This window comes from Hemicordylus capensis, chromosome 5 (assembly GCF_027244095.1).
Source record: "Hemicordylus capensis ecotype Gifberg chromosome 5, rHemCap1.1.pri, whole genome shotgun sequence".
Classification (NCBI taxonomy): Eukaryota; Metazoa; Chordata; class Lepidosauria; order Squamata; family Cordylidae; genus Hemicordylus; species Hemicordylus capensis.
In genome coordinates, this window is record NC_069661.1 from 106772959 (window position 1) to 106793193 (window position 20235).

The following is a 20235-nucleotide window of genomic DNA, read 5'->3' on the forward strand; positions in this document are numbered from 1 at the left end:
TGAGACATGGCATGTGTGCAGGATGTATCTATGTCTTTTGTTCTTAATATATGATGAATATGTTGAATATTTATATAGGGCATATACATATTTATATTCATAACACGTTGAGGTGAAGGAATTCAATGATTTTGTGTATTTCATTTGGCACTCATGAAAAATGAGAACTCTGGTTTGTTTCCTCAGCATTTTGATTAAAGATTTGTATAAACATGTCAGATCCTCTGGAGCAAATGCAGAGAGGCTTGAACAAAATTGGCAAAGTGTGAGACACTTGCATTAGAGGTGTAAGGCATTCAGTATTACAAAGTCAGTCTAATAGTTTGCAATTAGCAGGCTTATAGGTGAAGCCTCAGGGTTAACTAGTACACTGCTGTTTTTCCCAAACTACTTTTATAGACACATTGGGGGGAGGGGGAAACCCCAAATGCCCTCATAATAACTGGTTCCCTGTTATGAAAACTTTCTGTATTGTCAGAAAAGGTATATATGTTCTGCTGACAATATATTTTAAAATTGCTTTTGCTATTTTGTTATTGATGAAAAACATTATTGCTTCCCATTAAATAAAACATAAAAATGATTCCCAAGCAATTTCAGTGTAAACCAGGTTTATATTTCACCAGGAGTAAATTTTTCATAAGTAAATGTGCTCACTGGTGTCTTGAGTACCTAAATTGATTTTTACGCTGCAGGTGTGACTGCTCTCATAGAGTGAAGTACTTCTTTTTTCACAAAACCTAATATTATGAGTGAGAGCCCAAATGAAGAATGATCAGTGTGTGAGAAACCTGTTCTGGTTCTCCAAAGTAAATTTGGGGTTTCTTCATCTTGTGAAACATCCGTAGAATCTCAAGGGAAACCCAACAAATTTGATGAGATCAGTGGTGTTTCTTGGGAGTAGAGCAAATTCCACATACCCAGATTTCACTAAAAGTGAGTTGAAGTGAATGTGGAGGTTCCTTAACCAAAATACATGGGGAATTTCAAGAGAAGGCCCCCCCCCCAAGAAAAAGGTTTCAAGAACAATTAGTCAGCACATCTTTATCCAGGCTCCTCATGATCACTGCTCTGCTCAGCTAGACTTGCTTGAAGCTGTTTTGCAAAAATCCTGCGAGCTATTGCAGTATTATCAGGTACATTCGGTTCCCTCTTACTCTACCAACAGTGTTTCATGGCTGAATGAAAGAGCCCCTGGTGGCGCAGTGGTAAAACTGCCACCCTGTAACCAGAAGGTTACAAGTTTGATCCTGACCAGGGGCTCAAGGTTGACTCAGCCTTCCATCCTTCCGAGGTTGGTAAAATGAGTACCCAGAATGTTGGGGGGCAATATGCTAAATCATTGTAAACCGCTTAGAGAGCTTCGGCTATAGAGCGGTATATAAATGTAAGTGCTATTGCTATTGCCATTGCTATAAACTGCAGGCACAGGGACCATAGAAAGCTGCAGTTGTGCAATTCTTCCTGCCCAGCTCCTGTAGGTGGACTCTGGCTCACAGCCAGAGAGCAATTTCCTAGCTATCAGGAAAAAACCCAGGTATAGGTATACTTAGAATTATGTCAGAATGATGCTATTTTTTACTTGAGAAGGAAGTGGGGTGGGGTGAGAATAAGCCACTGTCCACACTTCTGACCATGGCATGATCTGGCTTTTAATATCCCAACTTTGAAATATGTTCAGTTGTTCCACAGTTAAAAGAAATAACATATAATTTATCATCATCATCATCATCATCATCATCATCAATCTTAATTGTTTTAATAAGCTGTTAATTTCACATGATATTTGATGCCAAGTTTGTACCCCTGGTCCAGGTTGCATTAATTCTATCCTTTCTTATAGTAATATCAGAGGCATGGTAAGGCAGTGAGCAGACATACCCAGATCTAGACCTGGAAGGTGTGTTCTCTAGCCAAGAAGTGTAGATCCTTCCCTGAGTGGCTGAGGAATCCACCCCTCTTTTTAAAATAACATAAAATAAAATATAACAAAATAAACTAAAATAAACTCCCTTCATTGCCAAAAACTCCAATTCTGGTGATACTGTTACTCATTCAAAGGGAAATATTTACTGGGGGAAATGCAAGGGGTTTTATTAATTATTATTTTATTTATTGGATCAAGACTATACTTTCCATTTGTTCATAGGCTCTTCCCCATTCCACCAGGTTCAAACCCTTTTCTCCAATTCCCCACTCCCAGCAATTCAGGAAACTGAAGCCGCACTCCAACATTCCAAAATGCATTGTTGTAACCATGTACAGTGGTGCAAATGGGTTGGAAATCCCTCCCCTAATCATCAATCACTGTGGCTCCCCACCACTTACATTTAGAGCAGCATTTGTGTGAACAGGAAAGCACCCTTTCCATGATGGTGGGCACTTCCATGATTCTGAGGCTGGCAAGATCCAGTCTCACAATCATGGAAGCAATTCCCATCACAGACAGGGCACTTCTCTATTCACACAAATGCCGTTCTAAGCATGAGCAGTGGGGAGCCACAGTGATTGATGGGTCAGGGGTGGGACTTTCAACTCATTTGCGCCATTGTGCATGGTTACAGTGGTGCATTTTGGAATGTCTGAATGGAGCTTGAAGAGACCTGGAAATTTCTAGAATCTAGTAGTTGTCTGTACAGCTTGGACCTTGACTGTATTCAGTCAAAGTCCACAAAGCCCGGAACTACAGCTGAAGCATGAAGTGCAACAGGCAGAATGTTTTTCTCTGTGGAGGAAAGCTGAGGGAAGCTCAGAAGATCAAGCTACTCTCAGGCCTGCATAATCTGGAACTACAGGTTGCCTGAAATTGTGGTGGATGATGTTGCATCCAGCTATTCTCTTCTCTGTCAAGGTAAAATATATTGGAATGATTCACATGACCGGGCCGGCAGGGGAGCCGGCGAGGGGAAGACTGTGCCAGCCTTATCTGCCCCACAGATGAGCACACAGATGAGTGCTGACTGTGCTCCCCCACGACCCAATCTCTGGAAGCCGAGACGAAGCATCCTGGCCTCCGAGTATCCTACAATGCATCACATGCTGAGCGCAGTGCATTAGAGGATTCCCCTGGGGACAGGTTGTCCAGAGGCGTAACTATAGGGGGGGCAGGGGGGGCACGTGCCCCGGGGCGCCATCTTTTCTGGTCACGTGGGGGGCGCCGCCATGACAAAAAAATTTCTTTTAATTTTTTTTTAATTTTTTGTTAATACAAATGTTTCCTGCTCAGTGCAGCAGCGCTGCAGCAGTCAAGGGAGCGGGTCGGCACCCCCTCCCCCACGAGCGGTCCCTTCCACGCCGCCCGCGCCCCCCCATTGCTTTGCTGGCGCCTGGAGGCCAGTCAGTGGCCTGGCTTGGCGGCGGCGGCGGGCACTTGTGAGGAAAAACCTAAGTATAATGTAGTATGTTGGGGGGGCGGGGACGCGGGGGGCACCATTTCAGTGCTTGCCCCGGGCGCCGTTTTCCCTAGTTACGCCTCTGAGGTTGTCTAAGTATCCATCTCTGTTTCAGCATGGGTTGCAAGCAGGATCCTGAGCGGAGACTAATGGAGTGGTCACTCCATTAACCCCAGCTAAAAGCCAGGTTTGGAAGCCAGGTTTAGTGCCGCAGCAGCGTCGAGATCCATGTGGGTCCCGGTGGTTCTCACAGGCAGCCAAGCCCAGGCTTGGCTGTCTAAACCTAGACTTGGCTGCTTGTGAGAAGAGCCTCATTATGATATTATGTCTCATAATATTAAGTCACTGAAGCCTGAGAATATGTCTTTCTAGGTATCAGCTTAGGCCCCAGCCCAAAGTACTCAGCTCCTCAATTCAAACCCCCATAGACCAGAGTTGCCAGAACCTAAGGGGTATACTCATGGGTCAAATGGGCCGTAAGCCAGAATTTGGCTTTTTAAAGCCAAATCTGGCCACCTAGCCATAGACCCTTACAGTCAATGACACCATGCAATTCATAGGTTAGCCTTGCCATTAATAAAAACACCGCCCTACTCATTTCAAAAACACAGTTTATCTCAGTTATAGTTCATGCTTACCAAATATTTCCTGCCCTAGTGTTCTCTCCTCACTTTGCCACTGGAAAAGGCCAGGTCATATCATAGTATGAGCCTTTGCACTTCTGTCTCTGGACTACAGGTTATCAGACAACAGCAAGTGTGGCTAACTAAATAAAATAAATCCAAAGCTGTCTTTTGGCTGCAGGTGCAAATCTGCCATATGAAAGTACATTTCTATCCTACAACTATAAATGAAATATGACAAGGATGTTTTAGGTTTTTTGGTGGGTTTTATTTTTTTAAACTTTGTGGCTCTGAGGTACCAACATGTCTGGGAAGGGGGTGGGGGGACAAAAAGCCACTTGTCTGAAAATGTAGAGCTTTGAGATTCCATCAATTCATTTCTTTAAGTGTAATTGCATCCCTAATCAGATTATATATTTTCAAGCTGCCATATAGTCCTATGCCTCAGGCTAGCTACCTTCTTATTTCCCCCTTTCAGGAGAGGGAATTCAGTTTCCTGCCATTTCTTAAGTGCACAGCCATGGCTTTTTTCTTTTTTCTTTTTGCATGCTTCAGCATTCAAAGATGAATAATCAAGTTGAAAACTTCACTTTGCTGCAAAGCTCTCTAGCGAAACAAGGTGACCTTCTGTCAGTTTCCATTAAAATTTTCAATCTCTGTATGTCTCAGACAACTAAATATGAATGTTAACTCTTATTTAAAACGGGGGATGTTATTATAATGCTATTGTTGTCTAACCGAACTGTGTACTATAGCACTAGTGCAAGGGTTGTGTGCTTGGCCATATTTCTTCATATGGCTGCCTAAAGGATAAGAGCTGTACTTCTATTTAGGAGACCTAGTCACAAATTCCATCTCTGCCGCAGACTCACTCTGTCAAGCAAATCATTGTCCCTTAGCCTCAGATTTCATCTGTAAAATGTTATCTCTCACAATTTTCGTGTGAGGACAAACACAACTAGCAATTCTAAAGTATTTCACAAATTAAACATGTTGTAAAACTCAATATGGCAAATATCATGAAAATGTATCTGGAAACCATTACAAAGCCATAGAAAGAGCAGGGGAAGAATCGGTTAATAGTATTAGAAGTCACAGGCATTATCGTAAATTAGCAAAATATTCACCAAATAATGGGAATATGTATGGAGACGTGGACTATAAAGATCTGCTGTAACTCAAGGGTGGCAAAGTCCAGTTTATTACTCATCTCTGTATGCCACATTCATTTTTGATCCTTTGCTTGCAGGCCTGTCAGGCATGGCAGTGTTTGCCGTTTACTTGCTAGGCATGCAGGCAGGTCTGAGTGTGAGTGAAGATTGGTGTGAGGGCTGCTGTCTCTGCTTATCTTACCACTTGCAGAAAGCTCATTCCCTGCCACTTCACCACCCATTCCAAACTTTGTCAAGAAGATTTGGCCTGAAGATTTTGGCCTGCTAGTAAATACCTGCTCCAGGGACATAACAAGGTTGGAGTGGGCCCAGAGACAAGATTTTAAAATGCGCCCCCCCCCACTCCCTTCCTCTCCTTCTCCTGGCCCGATGTAGACTCTGCTAACTATCCCAACTAGTTAAAAGGTGTAAATAACAGCACAGCAGAACCACATAATACAACAGAAGAACTTTAATCATTGCACATATCCCAACTACAGTTACAAGGTGTGCATAACAACAGACCCAACTAAAAACAGTATCAATGAAGAACAGTAATCATTGCACAAATCCCAACAAAAGTTACAAAAGTGTGCATAACAACAGACCCAACTAAAAATCAATGAAGAACAGTTATCATTGCACACATTCCAACAAAAGTTACAAAGTGTAAATAACAGAACCAAACAGAGAAATGGCAGGCCATGTGGGCAGTCGGGGAAAAGGGGAGAAGTGGGCCATGTGGGCATGCGGGGAAGAAGCAGGCCATGTGGTGGGGGCTGCTGCCAGCCCAAACAGAGAACTAAGTTGCAGGCTCTGTGAGCAGGCAGAGAGGGGGAGAGAAGCGGACCACGCGGCAGGGGCTGCTGCCGGAGCGGAGAACTAAGTTGCAGGCCGTGCAGGTGGACGGGGAGTGGGGGAGAAGCAGGCCATGCGGGTGGGCAGGGAAAAAGCGGGCCATGCTAGAAGGGGCTGCCAGAGAACTTGGAGGCCATGCAGGAGGGCGGGGAGGGGGGGAGAAGCAGGCCATGCGGGCGGGCGGGGGAAGAATCAGTCAGGGTCAGGAAGAACCACGAAAAGAAGAAGACCCCCTCAGGGGAAAGCCGCAAGCCCCACTGTGCACCTTTCCTCCCTTCTCCTTCCCACTCTGCTAACCTGACGGCTCCTGCTGCTCCTCCATGATGTTGTCTCTCAGTCAGTCTCCACACTCCGAGTCCTAGCTTGTCTGTTGTTTCTCAGGCGGCAGGGCAGGTGGCTCACAGGCTGCGACGGCAATCTCTGGCTTGCTTGGCACGTGTTCCAGGAAGCAGCCAAGCAAGCTGATCATGTGCCTTCTTCAGATCACATACGGCGGTGCCAGCCAATGAATGGGGAAGAAGGAGGAGCCCACAAGGCAAACGGAAAGGAGTGGGGAGGAGAGACTAGGAAATATGGTGTTGTCTCGTGGCGGAAGAAGGAGGAAATTTATTTTTAAAAATAATTCAAGGAAGCTCAGGCAGGAGCTGGGTGGGGGAGACATGTGACATCTCTCGACTTACGCCCCTGACCTGCTCAGTAGACTAACAGGTCTGTCATATTTTACATCAGCAGCATCAAAGCTGATGATTAATCCTTCAGTACATGCTGCTGCTGTAATATCTACAGGCTCAGCACAGGACCCAGAGCATGTTCTAAGGGGAAATGATAAGGGGAAAGTTTGCTAAAGCTTGCTTGCTTGCTTGCTTGCTTATTTATTTATTTATTTAACATACTTTTATATCACCCAAAACTTACATTTCTGGGTGGTTTACAACAGAACAAAATAAATGACAATATAAAATTAAAACATTAGTTAAAAGATATGACAGCAGAAAATTAAAACATTAGAACAATTTAAAATATTTAAAACAATGTTTTAAAACAATGTTAAAACTATTAAAACAGTATTTAATTAAAAGCCTAGGTGAACAGATAGTCTAAAAACCTTTTTTTTAAAAAATGCTTTAGTAAACAGTGAGGATTAAGTCTGGGGTACATGTGCATAAACTGCTATCAACATTCTGAAACATTCAGTTCCTACCAGAAGGTAGTGAAACCCATGGTATGTTGGGATGCTGGAAGAAAAAAAGCCCTATTCCAACATTATTTTGCATGCACGTGCGATCTGTGTACAGTATATGCATGTACAGATTTTTATGCATATGTTATGTTCAACACGAGTACACCATCAAATCTCCTATCTGAATGCTGCATTTGAGTAGCCTGTAACTAGGTTCGCTTTTAAACTGAACATACATATAGTCATCAACACAAAAGCATGTACCTGTGTACAGAGACCTGTACACATGTACAGCATAATGTCTGAATAGGGTTTTAGAACTGGGGATATCTGAGCATCCCTACCATAGTCAAGAAGGCATTATTCCTTGCTATTTGGTAAAACTAAACAGGATGTTATACCTCACATGAAATAGGGGTTATATTTACATCACTCTATCTCAGCTCTGTCTCACAAAAGTATCTCATCTACTCACAAAAGAAAAGTGTTCTTTGTAATTATCATTCCTGAAAAGACAACAGTGGTCATTATCCACTGATTTGGTATTTCCATGCATGAACATTGTAAATCCAGTTTGTTTTTTTAAAAAAGGATAAAATATAGCTAATCATTTGGACAGCAATTATTGGAGACATGTAATGTCTTAGAACCACTAGTAAAAGCTGAAATTGCCTATTTTTAGCAATCTCTTGATTAAGCATTGTATCTGAATAATGATTCCATTGTTTAAGAAATGGCATTTTAATCTTTACAAGCTTTACAGAACTTGTTATCATTATACATGTAAGCTCTGAGTATGAGGTACACATAAAAATGTAGAATCATTAACACAGAAAATGAATAACCTATCATCAGCATTGCCCCGAAGAAATGTTTGAAAGTGGAGGGTGGGGATATATTAATGCTGATGAAAATAACAACAAAGTAGGAGTGTGCACCAAACCAGAAAATGCAGTTCTTTTTGAGTGGAACTGGACTCGAACAAAACCGTGTCTGATCAAGTTCTGCACATACTAGAGCTGGGCCTGGTCTGGACCCAAATGTGATTTTTTGGGGGGGAACTTACCATCATTGCAGGGCTCCTTGGGTGCTGTCATGGCAACAGGGAGGGTCTCCTGATGTCCCCCTCCCCCCGATCACTTCTGGCCCATTATGGACCATTTTTGGTCAGTTTTGGTTCATGACCCAGCCATGCAGATGGCCATTGGGCATGTGTTGTGGCTTCCAAAATGGCCACCACCACTGCAGAGAGACCAGTATTGGTCTGAAAACAGCCCGAAACAGGCCAGAAATTACCTGTAACTGGCCAAAAATGACTGTGGGGAGCCAGTGGGGTGAGGGGGACATCAAGAGACCCCAGGGACCACCACAACATACCCCAGAGCCCAGCAATGGCAGTAAGTACACCATTCCCCCCCAAAAAAAACCCTCAAACTGTCCCTGGCCTAGCCTGGTGGGTTTGGCTTGACTTGAAGCCAAACCAGGCCTGGTCCAGCTCGAGGGAGAGCCCTCGAGCCAGACTAGATCAAGATCCCTTGAACTGGGCCAGTTCCATTCAACAAAGTATTGGTAAAAATGATCTCCTAATGTGTGGAGGTAGTCTGTGGAGTTCACATTGCCAACTATTTTACATAAGAACATAAGAATACCCCTGCTGGATCAGGCCCAAGGCCCATCTAGTCCAGCATCCTGTTTCACACAGTGGCCCACCAGATGCCACTGGAAGCCTACAGGCAGGAGCTGAGGGCATGCCCTCTCTCCTGCTGTTACTCCCCTGCAACTGGTACTCAGAGGCATTCTGGGTTCAGAGTACTCAGAGGCATCTTTGTGAGCATGAATGGGCCATTACAGATTGGTTTCCACAGACAAGTTTTACATGTCCTCAAATACAATGCTTTTCAGTTGACTTAGTTCACAATTCAATGCCTATGATTTAGGCCTGGTTCACACTCACTTTTACTCTTTTTCAGAGCTGTGCATTTAACGCCTGGCAGATGAACTTGCAAACCTCCTCCACTGAAGAGCATTGCATTTCAGATGATGTGAAATTTCTATCTGCACTGGCCTATTCACAGATACAAATCATCACTTGATGTTGCAATAGTCAAGTGCAGTAATCATGAAGAGAAATCAAGTGATATACCAGTATGTTTGAACCAGTCCATCATAAATCAGCATGTATTAACACCTTCTGAAAAGCATAGAACAGATGGATGTCATCACTGTCAGTTTTTATGAATCTATTCAGTTAACTGGAATAGTCTTGTTTATGATTGCACACACCTATTTAAGTGCTGCATGCATCTCACGCCAATTTGTTTAAAGTCAGAGTGCATAATAACAGCATCCAACAGCAAGGGGAGCTCTAAGACAAGCTGGATTCATAGAGGAGTTTGTAATGGAGGACTAAAATTTTGAACTGGAGGAAAGCACTCAAAATAAATGGAACCAACAATCACATTTGAAAGTGGAGGTGGAGATGCCAAATTAAAAGGAAAGAAGGAAGGAGGGAAGGAAGGACGGATGGAAATCCTGCACATACTCGGGCTGCTTACATTTCATTTAGTTCAGTAGGATTCCAGTAGCTTATTTGAAGAACTGCAGACTTGGGGGAAAAAAGGGAGAGCAAAATGTGAGTTCTTTCAAGATGCTAGCAAGTAGAATACCAGGAGCAAGGAAATACTGCGGGGTGGTGGTGGAGGAGGAGGAGGAGGTGGTGTGGGGTGTGGGGTGTGGATCTCAACTGTAACTTAAGAGCTTAATTCATGCCCACTGTTCTTTCTCTGACAGAGCTATCACAGACAGGATATATTGAAGCTCTTCTCACGATCTGTGAGAAGAACTTCTTCCAGGTCTGCGGGGAGAGTGGGCTTAGCCTGCTCTTCCCACAGATGATCAAAAGGAGCCGGCAGGGACTGCGGGGATCAGGGGCCGTGTGGCCCCTAGATGTTCCAGGTTGCTCCACACGAGTCATCCTGGAGATCCTCCCAAGCCTCCCCGTCTGGGGTCTACTTGTGTGTCGCCATGCACTGTGGCAACACACGAGCAACCAAATGAGGTTAATGGAGAGCTCGTTCTGTTAACCTCATTTAAGGGGAGGGGGAATTAGGTGGGCTAGCTGCCTTGGAAGCACTGAGCTCTCCTGCGATCCCGGTGGTTCCCATGATTCCTGGAAAGCGGGCTAAGCTCCACTTTCCAGTGATTGTGGGAATAGCCTCATTATCTATACACAATAGTGGTGTAACAAGCTCTGAAGGGGCCTGTGTGCAAGAATTGGACCAGGGCCCCATCAGATAATTTCCCCATAAGAATCAATGGGAAACTCAAAAAGACCAATAACTGAGAATTATCAGCACTGTCTCCAAACTAGAACTCCCAGGATTTGACTGCAATTAAACAAATATATGTTTCTAGAATAGATTGGTGCCTACTAGCTACATCTCTCCCCATTGCTGAAGGATGATAATTTGCCCCTGCCTCTGCAGGTGGCAATTATGACATTGCTTGTGGTTTCTCTATTATGAGGCGCTCATTGTCTCCTTGGTGATGGCTAGAGCTCCAACACCAAGCTTTAGCTATCAAGGTGTGGAGGATGCAGGAGAAGAGACAGCTTCTCATGGAGGCAGCTTGGTTTTCCCCCTCCTATCCCAAGAATAGTTGAGATAATCATGGCAAAGCAGTTGTGCTCTTTTTAAAAATACAAATGAGTGATAAGGCTTCCAGGTAAGAAATATCTTTCTGTTCTAGAAAAGGAATTTGTAATGGTTGGAGGCAGTTTGAAATGAAGTGATCCAGAATTGTTGAGGCAAGTATTTCAGCATCTCTAAATGCCAAATATTTCACTTCCTTTCTTTGTTTGGCTCCATAAATAACATTTGCCAAGACTTTTCTAGAGATGGTGTGTTGGGGGTGGAGATACAAAGTTGCCTGGAGGAGAATCTTCACCCTGGAAATAAACCAACTTGAACAGGAAAATACAGACAAATGGATGACAACAGCAAGGGAATCATTTTGGAAATCATTTGGAAAAAATGAAAACACCATAGATTCCACTAAATTTAAGAAAATAAATGCATAACAAAAATCATGACACAAGTTAAGGAATGATGCAAAGGAAGGAATATTTGTTGCATTGTTTCAGAAAAGGGGAAGCAAAAACTTTCCCAACACCGAAGCGAGTGCTTTATTGCTAAAGAAAGCAGCCATTTGGTTCATTTCCTAGAGAATGAGAGGCAACACGATCACAACATGCTTTATTAGCAGGAAATGGCTGGGACCGAAATGCATGGCTTTCAATCAGTTGAAGAAAGCAACAAACTCATAACAAAAAGAGGCTATTCTCATGAGCAGCCAAGCCAAGGCTTAGGCAGCCAAGACTGGGCTTGGCTGCCCATGAGAACTGCCGGGATCTGCATGGATCCTGGCAGTGCCCCAGCGCCAAACCCAGCACCAAACTGGCTCTTAGCCAAGGTTAAGGGCACAAAAGCACCCTTAACCCTGTGCTTGGGATCATGTGTTAGCATGAGCTGCTAGCAGCTCACCCTGACACAGAGACAGGCGCCTAGAGTGCCTCTCCCCTGGGGGAATGCCCCAGTGCACTGTGCTTGGCATGCAGTGCACTGTGGGATACCCATAGGCTGGGATGTGTCATCCCAGCTCTCTGGGGATGGACTGTGTGGGAGTGCCGATGGCCCTCCGAGCAACAATCAATCATTTGGGGGAAAGGTAAGTGGAGTGAAGCCTTCCCCCGGCCTGCTCTGCCACCAGCCCGGTTGTGTGAATGGGCTCAATGTCTGATGATACACATCATTGCACTGTTTCAGGAAGGAGGAAGTGCAAAAGATCACAGGTAAGTCCTTAAGAGGTAATAATAAATAATAAACAACTTTATTTGTTAGCCTCTCCATAATGAATTTTTCTCTGGGTAGCTTACGACACATTAAAAAATGAGACAAAACCACACAACATTAAATCATAACAGACCAAAAATGAGGAGGAAATAAAATATGAAAGACAATACAAAACAATGTAAAATACATTTTTTTAAAAAATCAGTTAAAATCAGATCAAAATTTTAAATTTAAAAGGCCTGAGTGAACAAAAAGGTTTTTACCTGGTGTCTAAAAGAACAAAGTAATGAAGCCAGGCAAACTCAATTGGGAAGGCTATTCCATAAAAGGCAAAAAGTAAATCCTTTCTTGCCAAAGAAAATGGCTACTTGGTTTCTTTTCTGGCCCACTAGGCTTTTAAAATTAAACACAGAAGACACCTATCATGGTTAAATGTTATTGCATGAACTGGACACGCTGAATTGGTTAAATGTGGCACAGGCAACAGGAAGGCCCAAATGTATTAACAGTGTAACAGGCTAGGGTGTCTGAGGTGCCAAAGGAAGCTGAAGATCCACAACCTTCACTAAAAATAGTACCAGCACTCCTCTCAGGTAGTACCAGCCATTGCACTGCTGGGAAGGGTGATCATAGCATTTTTTGAGAGGGCAACAAGGGGAGACAAGTCCAAACTCTATGCATTATATCCATTAGCATCTGGCCCAACTTGGAACCAGAAGTCCGATAAACCAATTAAAGCCCAGGCTGCCTCTGTATAAGAAAAGTGTTCATCTTAATGGTACCTGGGCTTGACTTCCTTGGCTGAGCTCATGCTTCCCTGATTGGCCAGATGAGTCTGGCTCCCTGGTGGGCTCTGCAGTGGTGCCAAGTCTTGAGAACTGGCACCCTATTGGCCAGGGGGGAGGGCAAAGGTTGGGGCTCCCAAAGGAGGGAGTTTCAAATCCTATTTAAAGCCAAGCCTCTAGCCAAGCAAAATCACTCTGGCTGCAGTCTTCCTTGGCTTCTTTTTGGCCTGCTGCTACAGCTGCGGCGAGTCTGCCTGACAAACCAGGCTGTATTTTTGCAAAATGCATGCCCGAAGAGAAGAGCAGATTAAAAGGTCCGTGTGCATTACTTTTTCTCCTCCTTCAACATGGTGTGTTTTTGCTTTGCTCGTCTTTCTTTGCAGTTTGTGTGATGCCGGGTTTTACTGCCTTGCACCGTCATCTTGATAGGTCTCTTGCTGGCTTGTGCAGCTGTTGTGTAGTCTGGTGTTTGGTTTGGTTCCCTTGGCTTTGCAGTTGTGCGGGAACATCAGCAGCAGTTCAGTTTCTATGGTGGATTTTTTATTCTTAGCTGGGTGTCTTTTTAGTTGTGTCACTGTGTGTTGGTAGTGTGACCTTCTAGGAGCACAAACCCAGGGTGGGTGGTAGGCACCCATGGGTGGCCACCACCCACTGAACCCCCAAGCAATGGGCACTCCTGTAATTTTATGTGATTTTTTTAAAAATGCATTTTTTTCATTTCTCCCATAGGGAACTATGGGGATTTGAGGTTGCCCATCTGGTCCATTTCCCCCCTTTAGGGGGTGCCTGGGCACCTCCAAGTCAGTCAGGTGGCACGGCAGGTTGTGCCAGAATTCCCTCCCCCTGGCAGCCCTATGAAGAGCTTTTCATAATATTATATATAATATAATATTATAATATTAATATTATATTTCATAATATTATAATATTATAAACCAGAGAATCTACTCTGATAGATATGAAAAGTGCTTCATAGGGACTCATTGAGAGAACTCATAAAGCAACCAAGAATCCATTTGTTGATTCTTGGTTGCTGTATGAGTTCTCTATATGAAGACCTTTCCATAATATTATAAACAGACCAGAGAATCCACTCTCATAGACTGTTAAGAGAGGCCAGAACTAAAAAATTCCTGGAAAAAAACCATAAACCCCACTGACTTGTGTCTGCCTGGGGGGAGTTCTGACACAACCTGTCATGCCCGCAGATCCAATTTGGGGTGCCCAGGCACCCCTCAAAGGTGGATGGGGCATCCTCAAATCCCCATTATTCCCTATGGGAGAAATTCTTATGGCTCAGACCTCTGAGTCAGAAGAGTCAGAGGAGGAATGGGAGGACTCAGTTGGGAGTGCAGGCTCAGAGGCAAGCAGCAGGATTTGACTGGGAGAACAGACTCTGGAGCTGGGCTGGAACGGCAGAATACAGAGGAGTTTGGGCAGCTGGCAGACATGAGGGCTCAAGAGGCTGATCAGGAGGAAGCTGGAATTTCACCTGTGTTAAGAAGGCATCTCAAGAGAAAGGCTCAGTGGGAGACATGCAGGCGCAAGAGATCACAGGATAGAAAATAGAAGTGCTGAGTCAGGAAAGCCTGATTGACTTCCGGTTATCTTGAGCCCTATATTAAACAGACTGTTATTGGCACAGATTGCTGTTAGCAACTTTCGCTTACCACAGACCGTGTTCATACTTAGAATTCTTCAACCTTTCGTGTTCCAGCCTGCCCTTGTTCTGTTCATTCCTTGCCCTGTTGTCCCTTGTTCTGTTCATTCCTTGCCCTGTTGTCCCTAGTTCTGTTCATTCCTTGCTCTCTTGGGTTCTTTCCAGTTATTACTCAGTTATCATAGAGGGGGGTACTTAGTTTAGTTCAAGGGACTTTATTTTGTTTACTGCTATTTTTCTTTGGGAGTCCTTTTTGCTTTATTCTTGCAGCTTTGCTGCTACTCTTATTTCCAGACTTTCTGTTTAACTCACAGAAGTGGATCTGAAAGGGGTTGTAAATCCTCTCGGGTTAGCTGAGCCAACAGATTTATGACAGAAATTAAAAAACTGAAATCATTAATAATCACAGTTAATAATCAATTAATAATCACAGTCCAATTGCTTTGGGGTTTGGTGGGGGGTAGGCACCCATGGGTGCCTACCACCCACCTTGTTTTTGTGCGCCTAGATGCTCCACATAGGGAATAATGGGCCAGTTCGAGTCCCCATTATACCCTATGTAGAACCTTTTAGAACCAGTTCAAATTCAAACTGAACCTGTGGGGGGGGGGGTTTCGAGTAAAACCAAAAGCAAACCTACCCACCCTTGATCGAAGCTGGACCACATTTGAACCAAATAAGCCAAACTGGTTTTGTGCACATCCATAACATCTACCATAGAAGGAAGTGGGAGAGGACAGCAAAGTAAGCCATCCTAGAAAACCTCAGGGAAGTGATAAAGCAATGGCAACAAGTGCCTCAATGCCATGATGCACTAGCAGCAGCCATATAACATATCCAAGTACCGTGCACTGTGAATACTCACCATGGGCTACAAGCCAGTAACAGCACTTGCAGCTGAGCCAATTACAATTCGATCACATTGAAAAAGCCTAAGGTAGCACTTATGTTGTAGAGAAGCCTCCTCCAAGAAGCCTACAAAGTTACTTCATTGTCTGCCTTCTTCTCTTTGATTAACATTTTTTGTTTACCAAGACTTTTATTAACTTGCAATTTTTATTAATGTGCATGTATATCAAATGGATTTAATTTTTTGTTTGTGTTGCACTGTTTTTATTATTTTATTGTCTTACTGTAATTGACTATGTATGCCACCTTCAGATACAGTGATGAGGCACCTACCAAGATGTCCATGTCTGGCAGAGAGCCTGCTAGCAATCGGAGAATACTGAGGTGATCTTCAAGTTTCTCATGGGAGAAGTACCTGGTAGCAGTGGAGAAAGTAGAGTACTAGAAAGTCATGTTCCACTCCCTCTATCCCTCCCATTGAGGAATAAAGGATTGTCCCAGAGGTCCCTGCGGCAGGTATTAAATCTTCCATTTTGTGATGAGAAGGGTACCTGATGGCAGTGTAATTTCTGCACTTCTTCTCATCTCCTGGTAGAAGGTCTTATGTTACTTGCTGGGTGGAACATCAGCAAAGCTATCGAGAGGAGAGCTGGTTTTGTGGTAGCAAGCATGATTTGTCCTCTTAAGCTAAGCAGGATCCACCCTGGTTGCATACTAAAGGGAGACTAGAAGTGTTTGCACTGTAAGATATTCCCCGCGGGATGAAGCCACTTTGGGAAGAGCATCTAGGTTCCAAGTTCTCTCCCTGACAACTCCAAGATAGGGATAAGAGAGATTTCTGCCTGCAACCTTGAAGAAGCCACTGCCAGTCGGTGTAGACAATACTGAGCTAGATGGACCTATAGTCTGACTTAGTATATGGCAGCTTCCTATGTTCCTAAAGCTGGACTCATCCTCCTTTTAGCCCAGGCAGTATTCACAATGCTAAAAGGATCATGAAAGAGTTGTGCTCCACTGCCATCCCACTCACCAAGGAATAGGAGATTGCCTACATGTCATCTCAGGGTCTCGGGGGCTCTTTCTCATTTTCCAGTGGAGAGAGTTTTCTTTTGACCCTTGCCATCACAGTCCTTTCAATGGGGTTTGCCATGGACCTTGGAACCCACAAAAACCTAGCTATCATGAGCAATTTTGTACTAGAAAGGTGACCCATGAATACTATCAATAAGATAGCAAGGCAAACAGAGAGATATTTTGGGCATTTTCTTTTCTAATTCATGTGTGAAACACAGAATGTTTGGTCCAAAGTTTAAGATCAATGACATTCACTATTGGTTTGGTTACATACCTCAAACTTTGGCAGTTTTGTAATTTTCTGCATCCAAGGCATAGTATTTTACATAGCACATTCCCACAAATCAAGTTGCATCTACTCTCAATTACACTAAACTGCAGAATCTATAACAAGTGCAACATGGCTTAAAAAACACTTCTAAGCTTTCTAGGACAATCATTAATTATATTATTCTAGCTTTTGGCAGTTTTACACCTGCTCTTGATTAAGTGCCAACAAAAAATGCAGACTCAGTTGTACCTCAGAAACAGAAAGTATTTTTCATTTATATTATTTAAGCTTCTCTAAAAGCACATCAATTTAAATTGTCTAGAGGATGCATAAGTAAATGTGAGGGGGAAGGGCGGAGGAGGAAGAGAGGAATCATTAACTATTGTCAGATAGACTTATTAAATTCTAATTCATCATTGTTTGACCCTTCGTACATTTCAATAATAGATATGAGCAATTCCATCAATAATAATTATGCTAAGAATAATTAACATTTCAGTTATGGAGAATGCGTGCAAGTTAGGACTTCAGCAAACCAGTTGCATTTAGCAGAGTGTCCTGAAGGCTAATTTGAGAACAATGGATGATCATAATGATAGCATAATTAAGTCTGGAGAAAAGGAATGCACAAGCTAAAAGGGAAGCTTGTGTCTAATAGTCAATAATACCTGTTATGTAAAATGTAATTTGACCCGGCATGCTTGTCTCTGCAAACATAAATAACAGTTGTGGAGTGTGTCTATGTCTGTGCTTAGGGTCAGGACCATAGCATAGGAGGAATGATGCTTTAACTCTTTTCTCCTGCCATGATCTCAATATGCATTGAACCCTCTGTGCTGCCTATTTGTTCGGAAGGGGAAATCCTACTGGTACCAATGTAACATCCTTCCCACTAGCAGCTGTGGGACCTCATCTCGATTGGGTCCACAGTGAGTCCCCCATTCTGTGATCAATCCAGCTTGCCCCCCTATGTAATTGGGGAAAGCACCAAACTACTACTACATGCAGTTTGTCCTTTATCTTATATCTACTTCTGAAAGAGCTGGAAAAGTTATTACCCTTATGGTTGCATAATCGGAGTGCCTGATGGTGAGAGGGAGGTACCAGTAGACTTGAGGTGACCCACAGATACATTAGTAATTTTAAAAATCACAAAGCAGTCCACAAACCACCTAAGCTGCCCGATCTAAGTCAATAGGGTGGAATGTTTGTTGGTCAGAGTGCAGTTAACAGACAAGCAGGTGGGTGGTGCTAATGGAACACAGTGGTGGTAGTGGGGTGGAGAGGATTGAACAAAAAGAGTGGGACATTTCTCAGCTTGAAAAATATTCCCATAAGAACATCCTTCTGGAGGTGGTCCATAGCCACCATATTAGTAGCCATTGATAGACCTGATCTCCATGAATTTGTCTAAACCCTTTTAACACCATCCAAGCTGGTGTCCAGCACTACATCCAATGGCAAGGAATTTCATCGGAAACTATTTTGTGCTGTGTGGAAAAGTACTTCCTCTTGTTGGTCCTAAATTTCCCGAACTTCAGTTTCATAGGATGACCTCTGGTTCTAGCATTGTGTGAGAGGGAGAAAAACTTCTTTCTTTCCACCTTCTCCACTTCATGCATAATTTTATACACCTTGATCATGTCCCCCTTAGTCACATCTTTTCCAAAGCAAAGAGCCCCAGATGCTGTAGCCTAGCCTCATAAGGAAGCTGCTCCAGGTCCCTGATCATCTTGCTTGCCCTCTTCTGCACCTTTCCCTGTTCTACATTAGTGTCCTTAAGATACGCATTTAAAAAAAAAAATCAGTCCCTTTTCTAATGATCCCTGACATGTAATTAGCCTTTTTCACAGCTGCTGTGCACAGAGTCGACACTTTCAATGAGCTGTCCACCACAACCCCAAGATCCCTCTCCTGGTCAGTTCCCGACAGCTCAGATCCCACCAGTGTATATGTGATGCTGGGGTTTGTTGTTGTTTTTGCCCCAATATGTACACTTGCTCACACTGAACCGCATTTGCCATTTTGTCACCCACTCCCCCAGTTTGGAGGGATCTTTTTTGAGCTCTCCCAATCTTTTGTGGATTTCACTATCTTTAATAGTTTAGTGTCATCTGCAAATTTGGTCACATCACTGCTTATCTCAACTTCTAGATCATTTATGAACATGTTAAAGAGCACTGGTCCCAGTACCAATCTCTGGGGGAACCCACTTCTCACTTCTCTCCATTGTGAAAGCTGTCTATTTATTCCTACGCTCTGTTTCCTGTCCTTCATCCAGTTCACAATCCACACATGAACTTGTCCCCTTATCCCATGACTGCTAAGTTTCCTCAAGAGCATTTGGTGGAGAACTTTGTCAAAAACATTTTGGAAGTCCAGGTACACTATGTTAACTAGGGATGTGTGAACCGGCTCAAGATAGCACCAGTTCTAGTTAGAACCACCCTGGTTCAATGGTTCTAGGTAGAACCCGAACTTGAAAATAAAGATTAGAACTGGTTCTAGACTGAGCCTAGTTCTAACAGAACCAGTTAGAACTGGGATGAGTGGCTTGAGTCTCCATTTTGTGTAAGAAAGGGACTGTCATCCATTTTGTGACACTTGTGTCACTTGGAGCGATTTGCTCTGCTGCAGATCCCCTGTCTGGCCCTTTGAGTGGCTTTGAAAGTGGGTAACTCAGGGATACCTGTTACTCCATTGGCCAGGGGGGAGGGACAAGTAGGGGTGCTCCAAGGAGGGTTCTTCAAAATATATTGAAAAAGCACCTTGTGGCTTGGAATCTCTCTCTGCTGCTCGTGTCTGCTGACTGAGAGAGACTGTGAAGCTGCTGCTGCTGCTGTTTTGGTTGCCTTGCCTTGCAGTCTGGACTGGTGGTCTCTGGAGAGAAGTTTGCCTGACTCCTGCTTTCTCACCCACCCTCCTCTATTTATTTATTTATTTATTTATTTATTTATTTGAAAAAATTACAACATTTAAGTGTTTTCCTGACTGGCTGTAATGTGTTTAAAAAATTGTTGTGTAGTGAGTGAGTGTGTGGTGGGGCCTTCATCCTCCTTCCTGCTTGTTACCTAGCCAGCTAGCCTGGCTTCAGGCTTCAGGCCTCTGGCCCATTCTCCCCCACCAGTTTTTACCCCCCCCCCTTTTCTGGCTACTTTTATTTTTAAAAGGCTATTTAAAATTCATTTAAAATGTATTTCCGATTATTGAAGCAGTTGCTTCCTTCCAGTTTTTCTTTCGAAAGCACACTGCATATCTGGGTATCTATTTATTTATTTATTTTTAATTAACAATATTAAAATATTTTATTTCCTCGCTGGCTGTAGTGTGCTTAATTCTTTTTTTAAAAAACTGAATGAGTGTGTGGTGGGGCCCTAATCCCCCCTCCTTCTTGTTGCCCAGCCAGCTAGCCTGGCTTCAGGCCTCTGGCCCATTTTTTTCTACATAATGAATCCCTATGTGCCATCAGAGAAACCCAACACATATGGATTCTCTGATGTCAATAATGTTGGATTCTCTGATGGCACATCATGGCCATGCTC